Source organism: Eretmochelys imbricata, chromosome 9 (assembly GCF_965152235.1).
Source record: "Eretmochelys imbricata isolate rEreImb1 chromosome 9, rEreImb1.hap1, whole genome shotgun sequence".
In the NCBI taxonomy this organism is placed as follows: Eukaryota; Metazoa; Chordata; order Testudines; family Cheloniidae; genus Eretmochelys; species Eretmochelys imbricata.
This window is the reverse complement of record NC_135580.1, coordinates 43,037,985-43,063,570: the sequence shown is the minus strand read 5'-3', so window position 1 is coordinate 43,063,570 and position 25,586 is coordinate 43,037,985. Positions and strand designations below refer to the sequence as shown.

Genomic DNA, 25,586 nt, shown 5'->3' with positions numbered 1-25,586 from the left:
GTAGACCAAGCCTGAGAGAACCCCAGGGAAAAACCTGTGGTTAGCAGTTTTTCAAATAGATGTTCAGATACCATGGTGGTGGTTGTACGTGTAGGTGTGTGGTCTATAACCCCACAGTAAAATTACACACACTTTCTCCCAGGGTTTTTGTTTGGTTGCACTAAATAAAGGAGAGTAAAACTCAGTCCCATTTCTTCATTTCCCAGCATCTTACTCAGATACAGCCAGCTTTTGTAGATTACAGAATTTGTTTTTCAAATACAACAGTTGTTATATTGTATGTCTGAGTCCTACCAGAGTCCTACGCAAATAACATGCTTGTGGTGTAGTAACTGTAGAAGCTGATCCTGGCCATGATAGCCCTGAGCGTTAGACCCTGTTTTAGTTAGAGACAGAATACTGGCCAGGACCACATGATCCCTTTTTAAAAATGATTTGTTAGATGGAACAAAGTTTAGAATAGCCCAATGTCCCAAGCCTTTCTCAGGTGAGTTTTTCTTCCTATGGTAGATATGGCCATAGGCTATTCGCATCAGCATCGTTTTAAAAGTGCAAGATACAGGGATTGTTTTCCTAGATGTTCCCTCATAAACCCCGGTAATCTTACTGGAGCTGTTTATTTCCCAGCAGAGGAGCTGCATGATGCAGCTGTGAAGGAAGTGGCAATGGTGAAGAGGGATTGAGACCAGCTGGGACTCACTCCCCCTCTTTGCTCTCACTGCTAGTGATGGTGCCCCAGTAAGTATTGCCGAAGTCACCATTGTCTGGGGAGGAAGAAACCGGTGTTTTTTGGTCACTGGATGTAGGACACGGGAAAGGAGATGCAAGCTCTTAAGCACAGCCTAACACTGTTGGTGTTATGGATAGTAAGGCCTTGTTCATGTGGGGGATTAGCCCTGATTTTGCACGTGGTAGCCAGTGACCAAGAAAGCATGATTGGCCCTGGTTGAGTATATTCTTGGTTCAAGGAGAGATGGGCCAGTGGTTAGGGTACTAGCCTGGGACTCAGGAGATCCAGTTTCAGTTCCCTGCTCCACCTCAGACTTCCTGTCTGCCCTTTGTCAAGTCAGTTAATTGCTCTGTGCCTCAGTTTCCCATCTGTAAAATGAGGAGAATAACGCGTCTTACATCACAGGAGTGTGGTGAAGATAATTACATTAAAAGATTGTGAAGTGCTCAGATACTGTGGTTATGGAGGCACTGAAGAACCTCAGATAGGTAAATGTAAATCATGGCTTTCCTTTGTATACAATTGATGTTTGTATGGGCACAGTTATGCTGGTTGCTGGCATCACTGATGACTGAATCCCAAGAAGGTTTCTGTTGTTGAAGGGATCATACGGATCCCAGCAAGCTCCAGTTTCTCTGCTTTTGTGGAACGTTCCCTGACAAAACTTGAAAGAGGGGAATGAAAAGATTTTTGAGTCTTTGCCAACTTCATAATTTTGGAAGACAGCAGAGTGGCTGGTCCTTTATTGGCGCCCCTTGTATGACTTTCTCAAGTGCAAGGAGGATCAGCTTGAACATAAAGGGAGTTAAATATTTGTTTCTGCTAAGGTCTAATTTTTTTCAAGAAGATGCCAGTTCTGTTGGATTTCCAGCATCTTCATTGCCGACCTAACTTCACGTTGATTTGTGGACCCTCCTCCGATGCATCGTAAACTACTCCATACGGCTAAATTCAGTGCCTTGCATAATGACAGGTTTCAGAGTAGCAGCCGTGTTAGTCTGTATTTGCAAAAAGAACAGGAGTACTTGTGGCACCTTAGAGACTAACAAATTTATTTGAGCATAAGATTTCGTGCGCTACAGCGCACTTCATCGGATGCATTAATACTTGGTGGCATGGGCCTCCTGGTGAGGGCCTTACATGCTAATTGCACTTCCTCCTCTCTCCACTGTGGAATATCAGAGCTAATTTTGATTCTATTAGGAGTCGAGTTACAGGCTGCTGAGCTGAATTCACTTTGGGCTAATGGTGCACCAGCACCGAGGCTCCCCTACTACAAGCTGAAATCACAAAAGAGCTAAACTTACTAAGAGCTGAAATCACTGAGTGTTGTGTTAAGTAGTGGGGGAGCCTGAAGATATATGGTGGAGCAGTTTGCATGACGGCGAGCAGAGCAGAGCAGCTTGTGGAGCAGAGCAGTTTGTGGGATGGCGAGCAGAGCAGCTTGTGGAGCAGAGCAGTTTGTGGGATGCCGAACAGAGCAGAGCATTGCAGTTTGCGGGACAGCGAGCAGAGCAGCTTGTGGAGCGGAGCGGCTGGTGGAGCAGAGCAGTTTGTCGGATGCCTAGAGCAGCTCATGGGGCGGCTGGCAGAGCGGAGCCCCATGGAGAGGTGGGGCCATCAGCTTTGGACCACGTAAGGTGCCCCTTAACGCCCCTCCCTCCCCCATCTCCACCCAGGTTGGGAGGTAAAACTCTGCAGATAAACTTTCGAACTCTGGGGCTGCCCTGACCAGGGACAGAGACTTTTGGGTCGTTGGACTTGTGGGACTTTGGGTGATTTGGGGTTGCTGGACTCAAGAACCAAAGGGAAAGGAGATGTCCCAATTTGCTTGGGGTGGGTTTTTTTGCTCATGGGTTGTGTTATGAATCCTGTTGGTGGTGTTTCCCCCAACATAATGCCACATTGTTTCTCTCTGTTATTACAAGGCTTTTTACTACACTCAGACTCTGTGCTTGCGAGAGGGGAAGTATTGCAGGAGGCACCAGCGGGGGTGGTATATATTTGTCCCAGGTCACTGGGTGGGGTCTCGAGCCGGTTTTGCATTGTGTTATTGGAATGGAACCCCTAGATACTGAACCCGGCCCTTGTTGCTGCCAACTCTGACAGGCAGAAGTGAAGTGAAGTGAGCTGTAGCTCACGAAATCTTATGCTCAAATAAATTGGTTAGTCTCTAAGGTGCCACAAGTACTCCTTTTCTTTTTGCAAATACAGACTAACACGGCTGCTACTCTGAAACCTGTCATTATGCAAGGCACTGAATTTAGCCGTATGGAGTGGAATTGAATGCATCCGATGAAGTGAGCTGTAGCTCATGAAATCTTATGCTCAAATAAATTTGTTAGTCTCTAAGGTGCCACAAGTGCTCCTTTTCTTTTTGTGAATACAGACTAACACGGCTGCTACTCTGAAACCCGTAAACTACTGTAAACAAGAGTTTAGGATGATTGGCTTGCAACTGTACTATTTTTCCTTACAAAACCTAAGGGCTCAATTCCTTTTTGCAATAGATTAACCAGCTGTGTGAAGCAAGTATCTACTTTGTAGCAACCATAACCAGTCAGATTTTGTAGTAGCAGCGGCATTGGGATTACATGGACCAGGTTCTAGTTTAATCGCTCGCAGCTGGTTTTCCTTTGTTGTTGAGGTTTGGGTGTCAGAGGCTTTGCTTCAAATTGCTTTGTTGTTTATATTAATAGTTTCTTAGTTTCCCCCCATGGCAGCCCACGAGCATCAGAAGGAAGGAGCTGCCTGAGTAGCAATGCTGTTTTTGGGCTGGGGCCTTTTCAGATTGTGTGCTGCTGTTCTAGGAATGGCTTAATGATTTTCTATTTAATGATAATTAACGTAACCTGCTGATGATGATTATGTATAGGAGGATTGTGGTAGCTTGGTTTTTTATTTTGGGATGACAATTCAGTTACTCAAGAAACCAAAATATTGTTTTTTAACAGTACACATGTTACCTAGGGATTTAAAACCAAAAGCAGTGGTAACTTAACGGTTTCTGTCTGGACGGTATCTGGAATAAATCAATGGGAACACAGTGCATCCATCTGATAAACGATTGATACAAACAAGCATGTTTTTATCTAAAGCTACTATCAATAAGAGTTTAAGCAAACACACACATAGGCAATAGGTTTAGGACATCGCAGATATAGGTACCCACAGTCTAACATAAGTACGGCCAGACTGGGTCAGACCAAAGGTCCATCTCGCCCAGTATCCTGTCTTCTGACAGTGGCCAATGCCAGGTGCCCCAGAGGGAATGAACAGAACAGGTAATCATCAAGTGATCCATCCCCGTTGCCCATTCCCAGCTTCTGGCAAACAGAGGCTAGGGACACCATCCCCGACCATCCTGGCTAATAGCCATTGATGGACCTATCCTCCTAGCTCTCATGGTCTGAGATGGTTTTGAGTGATCAGCAGCTGGGCTTCCAGGGCCCCTCTTTCTGTCCAGCTGATGCGGAGTTTAGGTGTCATCTCCTTGCCCGAGGAAAAACTCCCCTGGACTGCTCTGAGGCAATCCAGGGGAGCTTTTCCTCGGGCAGGGAGATGACACCATTTACTTATCTTTTATAGCTAGCTGTGTAACTCTGTTGGTTTTCAGCTGGCAGTGGCTGAACATACAAAATGGATCACTGCTGTACTGTCAAGTTCTGGGGTACACACAGGAATGTCAAATTCTGGGGTAACCCACAAGGTGGTGGTGGTTTTTCCTGTCAGAACAGATATTTGTGCTATACTAGAGAAAATGGGAACCTCTTGATCATTTCCTTTTCTTCCATTTTTTTCTCAACCATGGGGGCAAGTGAATTTCCACCTTCTACAAACAGGAGGTGATTGGAATGAAAATTGCGAGTATTACCTCCCCTGTTGGTTCTCTTATCAATAATCCCCCCACCCCCAATAAACTATTAACAGTGGCCTGAACATGTACCATGTTTAAAGTAAACCATCTGCCTTCCTAAGCCAACAGGCATACAGGCATTAGAACTTGCTGCACCATTAACTAAGTAGAAAAAATGGTGCCTGCCTATTGGTTGCCTATAATCTGCTAGGCCAGTGGTGATGTCATAAGATAAACATTGGAACCACTTTAACATCCTCCTACACCAGCCCAGACAAGTTAGTTATCTTCTTCTACAGGCCGAGGGGAAACGAAAGAAAACAATGGCAGTAAAAGGACTTCTTGTTTGATAACATTCACCTGTTTCCTCCGGAGAAGTTTTCAAGGTAACCAGAATAGTCCTAGTTAGACTTTGGAAAGTCTTTATTGTTTTTTTTTTTTTTTTTTTTGCCTCGTGATTTCAGATTTTAACTTCATAGCTAGTCACTTGCCTTTCTATCTGGGGTTTGCTGTTATTTCTAGTGCTGCTGGATGCTTGCCCTGGGGAGAGATCTCTCAGGATGGCACACAGCTGCGTGCAAGGCTTGAAAATTTTTCTTGGCAATTGCTAACCAGAGACTGATAAAAAAGATGTAGAGAAGGGCACCATGATGTTCTAGGCAGAGTGAGTGTTGGAATTCTTCCAGCATGCTATCCCTGAACGGGCTTGGGCCATCCAGGCAAGATTCTGAGCTGTACCTCTCTGGAGAAACACCTGGATGTGGGTGGCAAAGGTGGCTTCATACCACCCATTGTGCCTCCTGTACACTGGCCTCAGCTGGCAGCCTATGAATTTATGCTTGCTTCCCACCCATGGGTGTTTCTGAGCCCAGAATAGCCAGAATGCAAAGCACTCTGACTATGCCCCTTCCACTCCACCAGTCCCCTTCCTGGGCCCACCCCGGTATATCTGTGCTCAAGAGGTGGCAGAGGGCTGTTATGCCATGCCCATGCCACTTGTGGAACTTCCCAATAGTGAGGAAATTCTCAGCTGGGAGGATCTGGTGGTCTTCCAGCCTTTTTGTTTGAGCAGCACTAGAGAACTGGGGCCATGACCTTTTCCATTAGACTGGCTAGTGAGTGTCTGTTAAATTTGAATCTGCTTTGTCTCCCTCTTGCTATGGGGATGAGTAAAAGAGTTAGCTCATTCCTCCAACCCCAGAGGCTGTGTTGCTGGAGATGGCATATAATAATCTCAGACTAAGGGCATGGAGACTTAGTGTACGGCAAGCTGGGGTGTGAATCTACAGTGCATAGCTTGCCGCACACTTACTGGCCACCTTGCTACCATGCACTAAAAGTTCTGTAGTGCATTTTGAGCTACTGCTCTGTCAAAGAACACACCACAGAACTATTATTGGGTGGTCAGAGGCTTCACATTGTCAGTTAGTGTGGGGTAGATTTAACCTTGGCTTGCCATGCACTAAGTCTCTGTGTAGACAAGCTTGAGGTACCATTGTTAATGGTATTAGCTCTGGAGTGCTAGCTAAATACATTCTGACAGAAAGCTGGAAAAAATCACTAGACTTTCAACTGGATACTGTATTCTTCTTCACTTCCTGTCTTAAACCATTGCATAGTACTGAACAGCTGTGGCATTCCATCCCAGAGGAGATTGCATGTCTGAAGCAGATGAAATAATTTCTTTCAGGATGAGATGAGCTATGTAAATAGAAGGTAGTAAATCTCTAAGAAGGACGCACACATGGATTTGTTCTAGGGTAATGCATTGTGCAACTCATACTTCACTCTTGGTAGCCCACACACAAACTTTTGTTTTCACAGTCCTCTTTGAGAAGACATGTGGCATGTCAGTGTTCCGACCAGAAGTGTGTCTTTTCTGCCCTTCCCCCCATTTATTCTTTGTCCCTCTGTCTTTTTCTCTTATTTCATTCTATTTTCATTTTCTTTGTGTTCTCCCCCTTTCCTTCTCTCCTTCTCAAAGCAGAGTAAGGAGACCCACAGAATTAATTTACCCCGGGACCAACTATAGAATAAAATGGACTGAGATTGCAAGGATTCAGTCTGCAACTGGCTTCATCTGGAAAAGATTTCAGTGGTTTCTCCTCTCTGCTGGTGCTGCCAATGGGCTTCAGGGCAACAGTAGGGTAGGCTGAGCCGTGAAATGCTGCTGTATGAGAACTACTTCACTGTTGAATGCTTTCTCTCCAGGGAAATGGCATGTTATTCTCTGGGATAAGTTGGCTAATGTCACAGTTGTGAAACTGGTGCCTGGTGAGGCCAAGGAAGAGAGATATGACTAGATAAGTTTGTTTTATAAACAGGCTATAGTATGTCTTTTGAGAGAAATCTGGAGCCTTTCCTTACGGAGATGTATATAGGGGTAAATCAGAAAATCTGGAAGGGACTGGGGAGAAAGTGGCCGATCTGGTGCTAATTCCCTTTAATACAACTTGAATTAATAGAGCATCATTTATTTTGAAAAGTCTCAGAAAGCTGATCATAAGGGCAGACAGAACTCAGCAGTCGAGTGAAATGATGCAAGTCCACTTAAGTCCAGTGAGTTTCCCCAGGCTTCTGCCAGTGGGGAATTTTCCTGATGTCTCTACATTCTATAGAGAACCCCAGCCTCTTTTAGGGATGGGCTCTGAACTCAAGGGAGTGCTGCAGAGATCCTTTCTGTCTCTTTGATGCACCCCTCTGAGACTTTGCACCACTGTTCGAGACTAGCATAACACAGCCTCAATGATGGACAGATTGCTGTCTGCTGGGGAGGAGGAGCCACACGTTTTCTGTTGCCATGTGTCTTGTGCGTTCATTTGCACCAGTGCAGAGTGAGTGTAAGACGCTATCATTCTGTTGTGGTGGCATTTTACACTGGCTTTGCACGGGTATAAATGACTGAACAGGGCAACAGAGAATCAGGCCTGGCGGTTCCCTGCCCCCATAGGAAGTGGTGTGGCACTCATTGCTGGTTTAGCACTGTGAGGATCCTTCACAGGAGCTTCCTTGGTTTCCTTACTCATCTCCCGCATGCATTTCAGGTTCCTAGCCTACATGTTCATTTTCTTCCCTTGGGAATTTTCTCCCCCCTTTCTCTTCAGACCAGTCCGAATCTGTTGCTGGGCAGTGCAGACGTCTCCTGCCAGTGCTTGTCTGTAATTCTTTGCCAGGGCTGTGCCTCAGACTGCACAGAGTTTAAGTGGATTTAAACACATTGTAGCTTTTTGTTTTAGCTCATGTTTTTCAGGGTTTATTTTTAGCAATTTTTAAGCTTTGTGTAGATGGCCAAAAATCAGGGTGTTTTGGGGTTTCTCTTTGTATATAGCAGGGGTGGCCAATCTTACTGACCGTCTGACAATCTTCCATATGACAATCTTCAGAAGTTCGAGAGCTGGGACACACCTGCCAGGGATCAGGGTTTCAGCCCTGCTCCTGCTGGGCAGAAGCTCCGAGACACGCCGCCCCCCCCCCCCCTCGGCGCGGCAGAAGTTTTGAGACTCCTCCTCCCTGCTGCACGGTAGAGGTCCTGAGCTCCCCCCCGGTTTGATAGCTTGCCACCCCTGGAATATACAGTAATGAATAATGTATATAATATACATTGCTTATTACAACAGTATATGCTATGCTATGTTATACTGTACACTATACTTAGTTCGCTTTGCAGTCACGTATAAGGGGAAGTTCACACAAGTGGTTGTGGGGAGAACCAGATGTGGAATGTTGTCCGTGCTGTAAAATGTTGCTCAAACCTCTCCACTTGTTTTCCAGCTTGTACCACCAGACAAACGTCTGCTTCTTTGGTTTGGTTAATTAATTTATGTTGAATGCAGACTAAAAGGAATCTAATCTATATACATGTGTTTCTTCACTACTCCATCCTCCCCACCCAGTTTAGATCACATAAAGGAGCATTTACTAGGGGGACCATAAAGTCTTCGGTGAATAGAGCCACAAGCAGGAAATCTTCTTCATGTGCTCTTAATCCCTTGATGTTACTAACTGGGATTTCCCAGCATGGCTTGTGAATGCATTAGAGCTCCAGCCCTGCCATCTCTGAGGAGTTAATAGCTTCAGCACTGTAGCAGCATTCCATTCTCAGGGCCATCCCTCTTGCATGAGCTCTCTGGCTGTCTGAAGAATGGTTGCATTCTTCATTATTTTGTTCTTAGTCTGAGTTTTTTGGAGGGGTGGGTTTCACCTGAGATCTTGGATTATTTTAACTAGCAGCATTGTGAAAAGCCACCATAACATCTCTCCTTCTTTCCCCCCCTTTTTTTATTAACTTTTATTTTAAGTTGCCCTTTCCTACCTCTCACCCTCACTGAGAGTACTCTGAGCTGACAGGACATAGATGTAGTAAGAGGAGTCGTCCCCTGTTGTTCGCAACCCCTGTCATTATGTCTGTAATGGTCACACCAAAAAAGCACTCTTGAGTCCCCACTTGGCAGCAGAAAATACAGCTGTTGGACACTTGATCAGTCCAAAAATAATTGGTTAGCTATTGGTTAAATAATGTCTAAAATGGCCAAATGTTTTAAAGCACTAGTTAACTGATTACTAATTTATTGTAACACCAGTAACAAAAAAGAGTATCAGAGGGGTAGCCGTGTTAGTCTGTCTCCACAAAAACAACAAGGAGTCCGGTGGCACCTTAAAGACTAACAGATTTATTTGGGCATAAGCTTTTGTGGGTAAAAAACCCCACTTCTTCAGATGGATGAAGTGAAAATTACAGATACAGGCCTAAATATATTGGCACATGAAGAGAAGGGAGTTTCCTTACAAGTGGAGAACCAGTGCTGACAGGGCCAATTCAGTCAGGGTGGATGTGGTCCACTCCCAGTAATTGATGAGGAGGTGTCAATACCAAGAGAGGGAAAATTGCTTTTGTAGTGAGCCAGTCAGTCCCTGTCCCTATTCAAGCCCAAGTTAATGGTGTTAAGTTTGCAAATGAATTGTAGCTCTGCAGTTTCTCTTTGAAGTCTGTTCTTGAAGTTTTTCTTTGTTGAAGGATGGCTACTTTTAAATCTGTTATTGAATGTCCAGGGAGATTGAAGTGTTCTCCTACTGGCTTTTGTATGCTACCATTCCTGTTGTCTGATTTGTGCCCATTTATTCTGTCCAGTTTGGCCAATGTACATGGCAGAGGGGCATTACTGGCACATGATGGCATATATCACATTAGTAGATGTGCAGGTGAATGAGTGCCTTATTGGACTGGTCAGTTGATCGGCTTGCTCAGCCTACAGCTGTTAGATCTCTGGGTCAGACTCCATGTGGAATTTACATTGTAGAAATCCCAGTCTGGCATCACAGCCCCAATGTATTTCCTTTCCTTTTCTGTTTTGTTTTTTGTTTTCTAGTATTCTAATTTAGTGAAAAGAAGAAGAAAGTGAGACAAAAATCTAAAATGTAGGCAGAAGAGCAGAGAAGGAAGCTTGATATGATGTGGAATTTGCTAGTATCAATTTGTATAATCTTGGTTTGCATGTTCTGCATTCTCATTGTCCGTAACTTACAGCATCAAATAGAGAGAATACCAGGTTTTCCTGGGGCAAATTAAGTTTGGACAGATCTTGCTAATGAGGTAGTACTCACAGAGATGAGTTAAAGCCAACTTCTGTTACATAATGTTTTGAATAGAACTGGTTGGAAAAAACTGATTTGTCAAAACCAAAACTTTTTGAGGAAGTATATTGGTTTTGACAAAAGTTTTGGTAAGGTTTCTCAGGTTTAGGATAAGAGAGCACAGGAGCTCCATTTTGTAATCCTATACTACATCCCAAAGGTCCAAAGTATATACAATGGGAACATGGGTTCTGAAGCAGGGGTTGGGAGACCTATGAAATCCTTTAAGAAATATCAGCCACTGATGGCCTGGAACTGGATCTAATGGGCAGCTTTCTAAACACACTCACATGACAATGCTGCTGAAAATCATCTGAGAGCTTTTTGTGTAGTTGATTACAGGCTGTTCTTTCTTTCCTTCCTTCCTTACAGAATCCCCTTTGTAAGGTTTCATTTCTAATATTACAAAATATGTCATGACACTAAGCATCCTCAGGCTGTTTTTAGTTATTCAAAGGACAAGCACAGTTAATTCAACATGTTGCATGCTTCGAGTTCCTTACTTGAGGCCCTGATTCTGCAAACACTTACTTAAATGAGTAAAGTTACTTATGGGTGGTTCTGCTGAGGCTACTCTTGTGAGTAATCTGCGTAAAGTTACAAAGGCCCCAGTCCTGCAATGAGCGTCACATGGGCAGAACTCTGTACCTTCGTAGACCTCGCTGTAGGGTCCTGGCTTATGGTTCCAATTCTACAAAAGGTTACTCAAGAGCTTAACTTTCTGGAGTTCAATCAAGTAGTTCCAAGGAAGTCAGTCGATAAAGCTTCTGCATAAAACTTCTCAGGTTCGGGGCCTTAATTAGCAAGTTATACCATAATGCACCCCGGGGAGAAACATAATAGAATTTTAAAGGTAACCTTCAAAGTAAAAGCAAATAAAAGAATATTTGGTTTTGTTCCCTTCTTGTTTCTTGCACGGAAAAGATCTGAAAGGTTCTTGTTGTGCTTTTACTTTAAAGAGGTTTTTCTGCCTTAGGAATATCAAGAATGTCAAGGTTTTCCCTGGTTTGCTGAAGTCTGAGTTGTGTTCATGAACAGTTTTAACCAGAGTAGAGAAGATCTGAATATCTAATATAAAAAGCAAGCAAAGAAAAACACGTTAAATGCTTTTCTGACCACCTTTATACATCACAAGCCAGAAATGACACACACTTTGCTCCTTTTTCAGATCGCTTTTAGTATTGCAAGATTAATTACTCAGAGGTGTTCACTGGGGGCAGAAAAGGGAAGTAGTAAGTTACACAGTCAATTTGGAACTGTGTAAGTTTAAAAATAACTGAGTGGAAAATAGTGTCAGGTGCTGCATTAGCCCTGGAGTTTTGCTATTTTTTGTGGTTTTACAGCTACCTTTTAAAAAAAAGTTTTCTCTCCCTTGTTGCTGTGTGAAATTCCCATGCAAACAGGAGAGAGAAGTGAGTCCCTTGTTGCTGTGTGAAATTCCCATGCAAACAGGAGAGAGAAGTGAGTAAGGGTCGGATACAAAGCCCATTGAAGTGAGTGGAAAGACACCTAGTGATTTCAGTGGGCTTTGGGTCAGGTCCTAAAGGAATTCACAAGGGCAAAGTGATACTGACTATATACGGAATGCCACCAAATGCTCACAGTAAACAGACTGAAAATATAGAGAATAGGGAAGAACTCCTCAGGTGGTCTAACTTGGTGTAGTAGCTACATTGACTGAGGATCCTGGCCCATTTAGGGGCAGATTTTCATAGGTGCTTATCAACCATGATTGAGACCAGACTTTCCAAAGAGCTGAGGCCCCAGTTCAGCAAAATAAGCATGTGCCTGATTTTAAGTACAGGAGTTGTCAGTCCCACTGCCCTCTGTTTGTGAGCGTAAAGTTATCCAGGTGCATCAGCACTTTGCTCAGTGAGGGCCCTGGCTCCTGTTTGGGCAGCAAAACAAAGTGGCCATACTTTCAGATTTCCAAGTACTCGTCCAGGAACTGCTGGGAGCTGAGCTCTTTTAAAAATCTGTCCCTCAGCCTCTGATTTATAGTTCAACTTGCTTTAACCTTTTCTAGCTACAAGTTCTAGAACAAAGTGTGTGTGACATTCTATATTATTTTATAAAAATATGCTAATGAGTGTGAATTTAACGTAACTGGAATAGACTTCATGCAAAAGGTCTCTTGTAAGGTATCATTACAAAGCTTATAATCTACTAAGTGTGGTCATCCTAGTTTTATAAATGTATCACTCTTGTATCTGAAACTAGAAATATGAAATATAACTCTGAGGGGCTATTGTAATTATGCAAAGTGTGGGCCATTAATGGTGGTTTGGATCTTGATGGCTCCCATCAGCCAGGACAATTGACTGTGGATGGCTCTGGTTGCAGGCAGGCCTTCCTGTGAGTCAAGCTGGGAGGAATGAAGGCTTGGAGTCTCACAGGAATTGTGACCATGTCACCTGGTACTGAAATCCATCTTAAACCTGGTGCTTTTCCACTGGGGGCGGGGACCCAGAGAGACAAAGGACTCCCACCTTGTGCCAAAGCCATATAAGGGGGTGGAACAGAACAAAGGGGGCTGCAGTCATGAGAAATCCCCTAGCTACCACCTGAGCTGGAACAAGGGCTGTACCAGGGGAAAGGATTATGCCCAGACTGGAAAGGTGTCCGGTCTGTGAAAGAAACTTATTGAAACGTCTCTATGGGTGAGATTTTATCTGCATTCAGTTGTTATTACTAGACTTAGACTTGCGTGTTTTCTTTTATTTTGCTTGGTAATTCACTTTGTTCGGCCTGTTACTACTTGGAACCACTTAAATCCTACTTTCTGTATTTAATAAAATCACTTTTTACTTATTAATTAACCCAGAGTATGTATTAATAGTGGGGGTGGGGGGCAAACAGCTGGGCATATCTCTCTATCAATGTTATAGAGGGCGAAAAATGTATGAGTTTACCTTGTATAAGCTTTATACAGGGTAAAAAGGATTTATTTCGGGTTTGAACCCCATTGGGAGTTGGGCACCTGAGTGTTAAAGACAGGAACACTTCTGTAAGCTGCTTTCAGTTAAGCCTACAGCTGTTAAGGGACATGGTTCAAACCTGGGTCTGGGTTTGCAGCAGGACAGCGCAGTGGTTCTCAAACTAGGGCTGTCGCTTGTTCAGGAAAAGCCCCAGGCGGGCCAGGCCGGTTTGTTTACCTGCCGCGTCTGCAGGTTTGGCCGATTGTGGCTCCCACTGGCCATGGTTCAGCGCTCTAGACCAATGGGGGCTGCAGGAAGGGCAGCCAGCACATCCCTCTGCCCGTGCCGCTTCCCGCAGCCCCCATTGGCCTGGAGCGGCAAATCGTGGCCAGTAGGAGCTGTGATTGGCAGACCCTGCGGACATGGCAGGTAAACAAACGGGCCTGGCCCGCGAGGAGCTTTCCCTGAACAAGCGGCGGCCCTAGTTTGAGAACCACTGGGCTAGCAGGTCTGGCTCAAACCAGGCAGGGCACTGAAGTCCTAAGCTGACAGGGCAGGAAAGCAGGAGCAGAAGTAGTCTTGGCACGTCAGTTAGCAGCCTCCAAGGGGGTTTCCGTGATCCAACCCAACACAGTGTGATTTTTTGATGATTGTATCCCTTTAAGATAACAAGAGGAAATAAACATCTTTTCATGGTGTGCAACAGTTGCTGGTAAATTCAGACAGTTCAGTTCAACAGTTTTTTTTTCACTCTCACATGGGTTTTACAGTATGCTTTGATCCCACTCACCTCTCAGGGTTAAGTAATGTAAAGTGTAAGCTCTGTACATACCCCAACTGCACATTGAGCCTAGTCTCTTGCATGATGATCTGACCAAGCTTGCTGCTGCTACAGGAGTTGTGGTTTTTTGTTTTTGTTTTAGCAGTGTAATGTTAGAAGTAATACAGCTGTAGATGGGATTATCAGTCTCTGCCCTGGATAACTGCGTTCTCAAGTAACCAAGCTTCCTTAGCTGAGGTTTTGATTGAAAGGTTCATTAGGGATTCTTTCCTACTCGAGGATCTCTGTCTGAACAAAATACTCTTTAAATTAATCACTTGCTGCTTTCCTTCTAGGTAGAGCAATGTTTCCTAGCATGAGGGTGGAGCCCCCTTTGGTGTATCAGACTAGTTGGTGGGAGTCATGAGAGTGTGAGTAACAAAAACTATAGGAACCACACTGTAAATGGGTTGTTGCACCGTCCCTTCCTATTCCCATTGTCTCTGCATGCTCAGGTGGGTGGCAGTAGGAGTAGCCCCAATGTAAACAGCTGTGAACTCAGGCCAAGCTTCGTTGCCTTGCTCCTGTGGCGCTTGGTTCAGCCTTGTGTTGCACTCCCCCGGAACACTAAAGCAGTGTAGACTTTTGGTGAGTGGGAGCATGGGGAGGGGGATCAGAATTAGCAGGGGGGACGTGGGGAGCAGTGGAGAGGAAGAGGAGAGACATGTAAAAGAGTAAAAATAAAAAGGCACAAAGAATTGCAGAGTAAAGGAGGGGATGTGAGAAAAGATGGACAGAGTGAGAGAGAACCAGCTGGGTCGAGATATGTTGTGGGAGGTCTTGGCGGGTGTCCATCTGCCAGTCCATCCTTAGGATGGCCACTGAGCTGCAGCATTCACTCCTGTAACGGAATCCTGGGGAAGGAGTGCACAGGGATCTGGTGAATTTGTGCCCAAGCAGGGAGAGTTCAGTGGCCTTCTGACCTTTCAGTATAGATATCCACATGGCAGGTACACAGAGGCAGCTGAGTGGAGGGCTGGCCGTCCTGTATTCTCCTCCAGAAGGAGCCATGATGTCTTTGGCAGAATCCTGGTGGGGTTTCCAGCAGCTGTAGAGGAATCTCCACCAGCGGGAATTGGCTGCGAGGCAACATTAACTTCTTATGGGATAGGTCCAACCAGGAACTATTCCAGAGAGCATCATATCCCTAATACCGGTCCCCTCTGGCACCTCTTTCTAGTTCTGCTCATGTAAATCTAGAAAAGCGTGTAGGCCATACTGATTGAGATGAGTTGCCCTGAAATGAGGGCTTTAATCTCTTCCCAATAATTGCAATTCACAGAGATAAACACTAAGAGATTATAACAGAACTGGCTCCTCTAGCTAAGGCTATGTGATAGTTTCCATTGAACTCTCTAGCAATCCTTGAGGGGGCCATTTAGGGATCTGGGGCAAAAATTGGGGATTAGTCCTGCTTTGAGCAGGGGGTTGGACTAGATGACCTCCTGAGGTCCCTTCCAACCCTAATATTCTATGAAAGGCTTCCTCACTCAGAATTTACTGCAATTTTCACCCTTGCCGCTGAAATTTTCCAGTTTAGCCTCTGCCGGAAAGTACCTTTTTAAAAAAGAGCAAAAACTGTTCAGCCATTCTTGAATCTGAGGAGATTAAAAAACCCACACTTCTCCATTGTGGAAACATTCTTGCAACCTGGCCCTGTGGACAAACTAGAAGGTAGCTGAACATTGGAACAAATCTCACAAAATGGCTTTGTTCCAGAGGAAATTGGGTTTGAGTGAGATTTATAAGTCTTTGAAAATCATGTGTTGAGCCTGGGCAGTGGCTTTATTTATTTATTAAAATTACTGTTACTGAAGAAGTTTCAAGAAGAAGATAATCTCTATTATTATAATTGTTTACTGTGTATTGTCAGTTCCCCAGTATAGGAAGTCAGTCAGTTTCATATTTTTAGTTTGTTAACTACGTTGAAAGAGGTAGAGAAAACAAACTCCTGGATAGGAAATACGTTTTTTAAAAACTACCCAGTTTTGACACACTCTTTAACTTTGACCCCATCCCCATGCCAAATATATTTAAAAATAATATTTTGGAGATCCATTTTCTTTAATAAGGAACTGATACAAGTGTCCTTGAACATATGAATAATGTTTTAAAACGCGATCTCTGCTGCCTACACTCCAGAAAGCTCAACAGACTGCTCAATTTGCCAACAAAGTGTAATATTTTTTTAATCAGAAAAAGTTTTAGTTTTGGGATGTTATCCCTATGTTTTAAATCAGGGGTTCTCAACTTGAGGGTCTTAACCACTTTGTCCATACGTTGCTAAATGGGAGGGAAGCAGATCTGGTCAAAAATGGGTTTTTGTTTTGTTTTTTGTTTTGTTTTTCCCAAGATAAAACTTCAAAAAAAATTTCTAGTGGAATTTCAAATAATGAAAAATTTAATCTGAAAATGGAAATGCCACTTTGATGCATCATGGGAGATGCAGTTTGGGTGCTTTATGTTCCAGTTCTCCTCTGTGGGCTGGGCTTCCTGGTTGTACTACATCTCCCATCACGGTTTCCCTTCTTGGAGGGGGGAGGTGGTATAGCATGGAAGTCCCTGGCCATGGTACATCATGAGAGATGTAGTCCATCAGGGGAGCCTGGCTTGGAGAGAAGAACTGGAAAATAAAGCACGCAAACTACAACTCTTATGAGATACTATGATGGGGTTGACTAGGCTCAGAGGCCACCTGCCACGCTCCATCACAGAGAGGAGCAGAATGGAGGTCCTCCAAGCAGCCTAGAATGGCTGCGGGGGAAGCAGCCAATCAGAGGAGCTGCAGGGAGCAGCCAGTCAGGGCCCAGGAGGGCCATATCAAAAGGAGATGCAGAGCCAAAAACAGTCAGTTGTTCTTTGGAGCTGGAGGAGAGAGGACTGTGTTCCTGGCTGACTGAAAGAGCAGCAGGATCAGCTCAGTGCTGGCAGGGTCTGGGGGAGCAAGAAAGCGCTACTGGCTGGCTGGTGGGATTGAGCCCAAGACAGTTGCTGGCAGGGACTGGAGGAGTGAGAAGGAGCTCTTGGCTGACTGTTGGAACTGAGTAAGGATGGAGACCTGGGAGGACTGAAGGAAAATAGTGTCTCCAGGGAGGAGACTAGTTAAAGATAGGGTCACCGAGATACCAACAGAGGGGTACGGGATTGTATACCCCGGAAGGTGTCCGTTCTGTGTCACATACTTACTGTGTTTGGGGCTGAGCTTGGAGGGCTGAGTCACTGAAAACCTGCCTGAGAAACCACTGACGGGGTCACCATAAACTGAATGACTGCAGGCGCATGCATTCAGCCAGAAGGTGCTCGCAAGAGGTGGGTGTCACCCTATTACAGGTACCCTGACAGCATTTGTACATTGAAATATTTTGTGGGTTGTTCCCACTGCCCCTCCAGGATAAAGCATTTTTCCAGGAAAAATAGACATGTCTCACAAAAAACTTTGTCTAGTCAAAAAATGATTGAGAAGGAAAATTTCTGACCAGCCCTACAGGGGAGTTCCAGTTAGAGCAGGGAGGGCAAACTTTTTGGCCCAAGGGCCACATCTGGGTGGGGAAATTGTATGTAGGGCTGGGGGAGGGAGTTGGGGTGTGGGAGGGGGTGTGGGAGGGTGTGCAGTATGTAGGAAGGGGCTCAGGGCAAGGGGTTGGGGGCAGTGGAGGGGTGCTGGTTGTAGGAGGTGGCTCAGGGAAGGGGGTTGGGGTGCAGGAGGGGGTGCACAGTGCGGGAGGGGCTCAGGGAAGTGATGCAGGAAGGGGTGCTGGCAGGGGGCTCAGGGCAGGGAGTTGGGGTGCAGGAGGGGTTTGGGCTCCGGCCCGGCACTGCTTACCTGGAGCAGGTAGGTGAAGGCAGTTTTGAGTCTGTTAAGGTGTATATCCTCTCTCACCAACAGAAGTTCGTCCAATAAAAGATATTAGCACACCTATCTCATCTCTCTCATGAAGCAGTACAGACAGATGTTTGTTAAACCTAAAAAAAGCAGCTGAGTTAAAAAAAACAAAAAAACCACACCTGTCCCTACTTGGGCAACATACAGGCCCTGATTTCATATCTCAGCTAAGTGGTAGTGGAATCATGCTTTCCTTTTATGCTGGCTCAACAAAGTAATGGGGAAATCTGTTGGAATTAAATAAAATGTGGCCTTTACCTTCACCCAAAACTTGAACCATACCAAAATTCAGCTTTGTTTAAAGTAGACTGATGTTTAAATGCATAGTAGCTAGCATGGCACTTTGTACTTCCTGGTATTGTCTAGACTAGAAGCTGTTAGTTGTGAAACCTGCAGGTGTTGGAACTGGCCTGTGATATATACAGCCCTGTTTCAGAGATACACTTTATTCAGTATTTTTCAGGCTAGAGATGACAAACATCCAGACCAAGCCATCAAACTTTTTTTGGTCACACATCTGTAGTCTGCTGTGCCACAGTAAGCTGTCACTGGCACATTAGGTTTCGATTCAGCAACACTCTTTTGCATGTGACTTGGCTTCAGTGGGACTTAGGCACATGCTTAAATGCTTTTCTAAATCTGGGCCTCAGTTTCTTTTTAGTGTGTATTTAAACCCTCAGCAGAAATGCTCAGACATAGGTGTGTCATGGTAATAACTAGAAATGTTAAGAAGCACCATGCAAAGAATAGGACTGTAAATAATATTTAAAGGGGATTGTAAATAATATTTACATTACTCCTTGCTTAAAATGTCTTTTGGATTTTGTCTCTATATCAAGTTTTTTTTTTTTTCCCCCAGTGCTCTCACACATTGATTTGTGAATACAGGGGTGCTCACTGAAAGCTGAGCAGTTGGCATTCAGACTATCTCTCCCCTTCCTCCTTTCCTCCCCACCCCATGAAAAAGGTAATTAAAGTATAATTGTTCTTGTTTGGGGAGATGCTTTTCAGCAATTACTTGGACGTTGCAGATAGGTCTTTGAATAGATGCATAGATTGCAAGGCCAGAAGGGACCACTGTGATAGTCTGACTTCCTGTACAATGCAGGATATAGAACTTCCCCAAAATAATTCCCTTTCCTTTAATTTATGCCTTATTCAATTTGACTTTGTCTAACTTCAACTTCCAGCCATTGGGTCGTGTTATACCTTTCTCTGCTAGATCAAAGAGCCCATCGTTGTATATTTATTCCCCAGGTGGACACGAACAGACTGTGATCGTCACCTGTTAACCTTCTCTTTGTCTGTTAGGTATTTAAGATCAATTTTGGAATCTGCCGTCACGTGATGGTGGTGTACGCATCTGACATTTGGGCAGAAGAAGGTGATGCTGCTACTTTATGGTGATTCCAGACTAATGGAACTGGAAAATAAAGCAGACCTTATGTGTTAGAGGAAAGAATAACTGCCTAATTGTTTCAGTGACTTTTGGACACTTGATTCACCATGTGATTTCATGCTCTAAGCTCTGTAAACATGTAAAGTGTTCATGTCAAGGTTTACTAGACAAATAGTTTCTGAACGTTATAGCTAGTGAACGTGAGAGAAAGAAATTAATTGGCCTGTATTTAGTTTGGTGTTGCTTCCATTAAGCATTTCTAATGACTGATGTTAATTTGGCTGGTAACTAGGTCAGTGCTCGATTAACTTTATTACAGCAAATGAGGCAGAGTCTCATGACTAGGAAATCTTACTTACTTTGTTTTGCAATCTGATGGTGCAACATGTTTTGTTGAACTTCCATTTACACTGTTCCCCTGTGTGGGACGAGGGTGGAGTCTGCCTTGGCAAGTGTTTGAAATTAAAGGGTCTCTGCTTTCTGTTACCTTGCCCAAAACTGATCAAAAATTGCAAAACACTGATAAAATTTAAAGTATGCTAATGTCTAGATATGACCAGTTTCTGATGTGGAAGGGACACAACAGTTAAATCCAGCTATGCTTTTCGCGATTTTTAAAATGTGCATTGTACTGTGTTTCAGAGTAGCAGCCGTGTTTGACTGCGATAACTCTAGATTTTATTTGCTAGGAAATGGCTTTGTGTATTGCAATTACGTAGTGGGAGCTACTCTGTGCATTTGGAATGAATCAGTTACTAATTGCTGCAGAGTGAGACATATCAAAGTTTTTTTTGGTTTTTTTTTTCCTCAGGGGTTTGGCTTCACTAGTCTTGGGCAGAACTGAAATACCAGCAGTGACGTTTTGTGCTTCCCTGTGTTGCCCTCTGAGCTCCAGTGGCTGCTCCTCCTTGCTGGCTTTCTGTCCCTTCTACAACTCCCAGCAGTCAGCTGATATAACCTGCCCCAGCTGCTGATCCCCTTCATGGTGGGGAGTGGAAGCATTAGCTACTCCGCACTGAACAACTGCAGCATACCTGCTCTTGTTCTTGTGGTAGAAGAAGAGAACCTTGTCATCATCTGACTGTAGCCCTGAGGCTATAAGGCAAGGCAGCCTCTTTTCAGACTGATCAGCTAAGCGTGGTGGGAGGGGCTGTATTTATTATACAGGACTTCCCATATTTCAGGGACTCTTTCATGTCCCTTTTTATGCACACACATAATATCTGTGGCAGAAGGAGGAAGAGCTGGCTGGCTTCTCCAGAGCCAGTTGGCCCCTAACCAGATGGAAGGAGTGGGTGGCTGGGAGAGGGGACTGCTAGGGAGTTGCAGGCTTGTGGAGCTATTTATCTTAGCAGCAAGAGTGAAGGCTCCTCTCTTGAGTAGCTTAGGAGTTTTGCATGGACACAGTTCTTGGCAGGCTCCATCTTCCATAAAGTGGCTCGTCTTATCCAGTTTGTCTTGGAGAAGCCCCTTAGCTCTTTTGTTTCCCCGGGAGGTGTAGGGAGCATTAGCACAGTAGAGATGCTCCTGGAGGGTGCTCAGATACTAGGAGGATGAGAGCAGAAGAAGAACCTGTATAGAAAGAGGGAGATGGGAAGAACTGGCCCTCTAAGTGGGAGGCCCATGCACTTCCATAAAGCTGCTACCTTGTCCTAAATCCTTCCTTGAAACTCTGCTCTGATGCCTGCAAGTCCCTCCCATCTGGCATTGATTAGGCAAGCAATGTGCTGAGACTTCTATTTTCCTGTTTAACTCTTTGTTCTGTTACTTTGTTCTCCCACCCACCATATTTCTCTGTTGTGTGCTCAATGACACCTGGAACCTGAGCTGTTGGCATCAGGGACTGTCTTTGTTACTTGTCTGTACAATGCATAGCACAGTCATCCCTGATCCTTGATTGGGGTTCCTAGGCATTGCCGTGTACAAACAAAAAACGATACAGATGGGTGCCGCTTCTGGTTTTAAGCACGCACATGGGAGATAGAGCAGCTGTAGTGGTACCCTGGCTAGTCTGGGAATATAGGGTAGTAACCTGGGAATATGGGGAGCTCTCAGTGCTGCTTGCCTGCAACAAATTGACCGTACACATCTCTGCAAGTTGCCAGGGCACTGCCCCCTTTATGGGAGCAGAACTCCACTTCCAGTAATGTTCTGTATTTGTGAGAGTCAAAGACAGATGCGTGTGTGTGTGAAGCATCAGTGGGTTTACGTGACTGAAGGGGAAACCAGCCTACTGTGAAATGAGGCACCTATTTAAGAATGGAACTGCAAGCGCTTGCACGTGCTGTTACATTGACCTTTCCCAGCCAAGCTCTGTTGGTCGAGCTTTTTATTACTTTTCCCAAAACCTGTTTCGTTGCCTAAGGAGCCATCCCTGGGGGGTGTATGTTCGTGAGTTCTATGCTGGTGCCCAGCCTGCCAGCGGGGGGAAGAGGAAAGTCTTGACAGTTGGTGAAGATGATCTTATGTGATTATTCCGGGTGGCTCTAAAATAGCTTCCTTTCTACCATTATTTTTCCTCTGAGTTTTCGGGAAAGTGAACTTTTCCTTTTTCAGTTTCACTGGCAGTACACTCTGGGAGTTATTTTTCTTTTCTGATTCTTTCTTTGAACTTCTCTGAATTTTGTCTCTTACCTGTGCTCACCATTCTCTCTTCATTGTGTCAGGTCTGGCAACTAGAGCTGGTTGGAAAACAATTTCGAGGAAAATCTCAACTTTTCAAAAAAGGTCCCCTTACTCTGCTGGCTGTTGCCTTCCTTGGAACTATCCCTGTCTTTGGAGCTCCGTCTTGGCAGCAGCCCTATGTCTCTGGGGTCCCCCTTCCCTCTCCCCTAGTCCTTCTACCTAGATCTGCTCAAATCTTTGCAGACCTTGAGACAATTTTTCATAAATTTTGAGAAGAAAAAAAATTTGTAAAGTTTTTCTTGTCAACCAGCTTTACTCCTCCAGAGCAAGGGAAGTGAAGGGAGAGACAGAAAGGAAGTGGCAAGCGGCTGACTAATTCCCCTTCTTTCCCTGACTCGCTCACGTCTCTCAGCTGCACTTCGCAAGAATCTCACATCCTTTTTGGTTGGTGTTGGGCCTTGTCTGTGATTTCCCTCCTGGAGGCTGGATTATTACAACACAGTCCTCTTGAGGGCCACCCTTTCAATCCGTCAAGAAACTGCAGCTAGTACAGAAGGTAATGGCCCATGCATTAATTAAGCAGTATTTTACAGAGGTCCCATCACACTGGTGCGCTGTGCTGGCTACCGGTCAATTTCAGGATGCAGTTGAATGTTAACTTTGACATAAAACCCTAATGATTTTGGTCCCACATACCTGAGATATCAGTCCTCCCTGCACAGTACTGTTGCTGGTTCAAGGCACTGGCATTCAGATCCTGAGCAATATAAAACTCTGAGCTCCAGTGCCCACTAAAGTCAATCTCCCTTGACTCCAGTGCTTGGCAGACAGGGATTTACTCAGGATGGAGCTGCGGGTAAGGAATTCTTAGTCCCAGTCTCTTGAACGTCCTACCTTTTTTGATTCATTAGGGCCCAGACTTGGGTTTTGGAGATACTGTTCATCATACCCTGTTTTCCCATGGAGTGAGTGGTGATGGCAAAGGGGTTGCTGACGCTTAAGAAGTTTTCACGCACGGATTTTAAAATGTAAGACTTTTCAGAGGTGTTTTGTATGTTTCAAGCTATTTTTGTGGTGCTTAATGTGCCGAGGGTTTTAGGTAGGTGGATAAAATAGAAATTAAATAAATAAGTAAATAGCTTAGTCCAGTCTTTTATGCCTCTTTCTGGGTTTCTCGGGACTCATGTTGAGTCAAAACGCAGTGGGCCAGATCTTCAGCTGGTGTAAACAAGTATAGTCCCATTGGTTGGAGCTATCCCAGTTTATAGCAGCTGAGAATCTGGCCCAGCAGGGATTTGTTCTCATTCTCTGTTAGCTGTTCAGATGCCTGTTGATGTCTGTCTGCCTTCGCAGTGCCAGGCAAGGTCATTTTCCAGCAACTCCCTTAGGGCCTTATTGACCAGATAGATTTGGAATGGATTTACAAAATAGTTTGGCATGACCGTAAATCTCTGTGAATCTGGTTTACATTTAAGAGTGGGCATTTAAACTATTGCATTAATGTATCTGGGTCAGCAAGTAAGCCATCTCTGTTCAATTTATGTCTAATATAGATAACTTCTGTAAGGCCAATTATAGCCTTTTAAAATTCAGTGCTAGGGGTTCTCTTTCTGCAAAATCTTGCTTAAATCTTTCATTGTGTTTTTTAAAGTTTCTAAATCCAAATTAAACCATCATCATCTTCCAAGGCTGCCAGTTCAACAGCATTCATTGCTGAGTGGATCGATTTCAATAAAGGTGATTTTTAAATCAAGGCAATTTAAATCATGGTTTAAATCACCAAGTGGAAAGCCTCAGTTCAAATAATCAATTTTAATCAACTTTTCCATTTGTTCTTCAATTATTTTGTAAAGAAAGGGGCATTCTCATTGGTTGATATAACCATTAAATATATTGATTTAAAGCTAAATAGAGCTTTTAGACTAGATTTGGTACATCTTTTTGTTAGCCAAGAGGGTACACTATAACAATATACATTTATTTAAGAAATTTTAGAGGTTAATATTTTCATATTCTTATTCATTATACATTTTAGTATGTTAGAAAATTGTGAATAATATATTGCTTATTAACTGCATATTTAACCTTTTGCTTATGATTTGTGTTAAGCTGCATTAGGATAGTAACAGAAATTTAATTAAACACAAAATAGCACACAGAATATATTTTTATTAAACAAAACAAACTTAAATGTTTTGGATACATAAACTTTTCTTTTAAAAATATGTTTCACATTTACAACTAAACAATTTATTAAACAGAGGGATCAACTGGAGATAGTGTATTAAACTGATTATTTCAGGTCAGCCTGTAAAGTGACTGGAGCTTTAAGTTTCTACTTGCCTAAGTCTCTTGAAAATGAGACAGTGATTTCCTAAGTTGACTGCCTTCAGACTTTTTCAGCAAAGTCTGCTTCCAGGTGCTTAGCTAGTGACTTCCATCAGTTCAGTGGTGCTACTTTCTTTAAAATATTATCAGCAAACATGTACAGCCCTGAAATTTATTATGCTTGACAGGACTGAATTAGATGCTCATGTCCTAACAGTATCTTCTTCGTCAACAGTTTGGCAACTAATTTTGTACTTTGGGTTGTGAATGTGGCAAGAAAATGGGGTGGAGTAAGTACTTGGTCCATCAGGTTCTTTACTATCTGCCATTTAACTTTTGTTATTGAGTATTTCTTTCTTCAGTGTCTCTTGAAGTTCTTTTCAAATTTCAGCAACAGCAGCAATCTGTCTGCAGTTTGTCTCAGGCTATGACAGTCGGTTTCAGTGTATTAAGCATAGCTTATACATTTCTCTTTAGCTTGCTGTTGATTAGTTCCATGTATTTTGTCACAATTTGCTTCCAAAATTATCATCGGAAACGGCCAGTTCTTCATAAATAGATCACAACAGTCAACCACTGAGTTCCATCTTACGTTGTGAGGAAGAATTAACTTGGATTCTCCTCTCTTCGGTGAAGCTAAAGCAAAGTGGTTGTCACAGAAGTATTTTGCAATTTTAGCAATATTTTCCTTAGTTCCTGGAGTTATACTTAGGTCGCTGGCTAAAAGATACATCAAATGAGCACTGAATGCATGTGTTCTAAGCTTCAGGTTCCCTCCATTATTTTCTACTAGATTTCTTCTCATCTTGGCAGCATTGTCTGCGACAAAGCTACTTACTTGACACTAAAAGAAAAGGAGTACTTGTGGCACCTTAGAGACTAACCAATTTATTTGAGCATAAGCTTTCGTGAGCTACAGCTCACTTCATCAGATGCATACTGTGGAAAGTGTAGAAGATCTTTTTATATACACACAAAGCATGAAAAAATACCTCCTCCCACCCCACTGTCCTGCTGGTAATAGCTTATCTAAAGTGATCACTCTCCTTACAATGTGTATGATAATCAAGTTGGGCCATTTCCAGCACAAATCCAGGTTTTCTCAGAACAGTGGTTCTGTTGTGTGGTATGTGGTTGCTGGTGAGTATTTGCTTCAGGTTGGGGGGCTGTCTGTAGGCAAGGACTGGCCTGTCTCCCAAGATTTGTGAGAGTGTTAGGTCATCCTTCAGGATAGGTTGTAGATCCTTAATAATGCGTTGGATACCACACAACAGAACCACTAACCCAGGAACCTATCCTTGCAACAAAGCACGTCGTCAACTGTGCCCACATATCTATTCAGGGGACACCATCACAGGGCCTAATAACATCAGCCACACTATCAGAGGCTCGTTCA

General features: G+C 43.9%; 1 protein-coding gene across 12 annotated transcripts in view; it reads left to right on the top strand.

The window, feature by feature from the left end:
- Window positions 1-25,586, top strand: part of ST6GAL1 (ST6 beta-galactoside alpha-2,6-sialyltransferase 1) — a 116,590-nt gene that overhangs the window by 43,548 nt on the left and 47,456 nt on the right. The window contains exon 1 of one of the 12 annotated variants that reach the window (XM_077825871.1): window positions 4,843-4,972. The exons of 9 other annotated variants lie outside the window; for them this stretch is intronic. The gene's annotated coding sequence lies outside the window, so the exon portion shown is untranslated. Of the gene's footprint in view, window positions 1-4,842; window positions 4,973-14,251; window positions 14,327-22,870; window positions 22,891-25,586 lie in introns of those variants that run through there. 2 more of the 12 variants (XM_077825870.1, XM_077825875.1) reach the window with 2 other exon arrangements.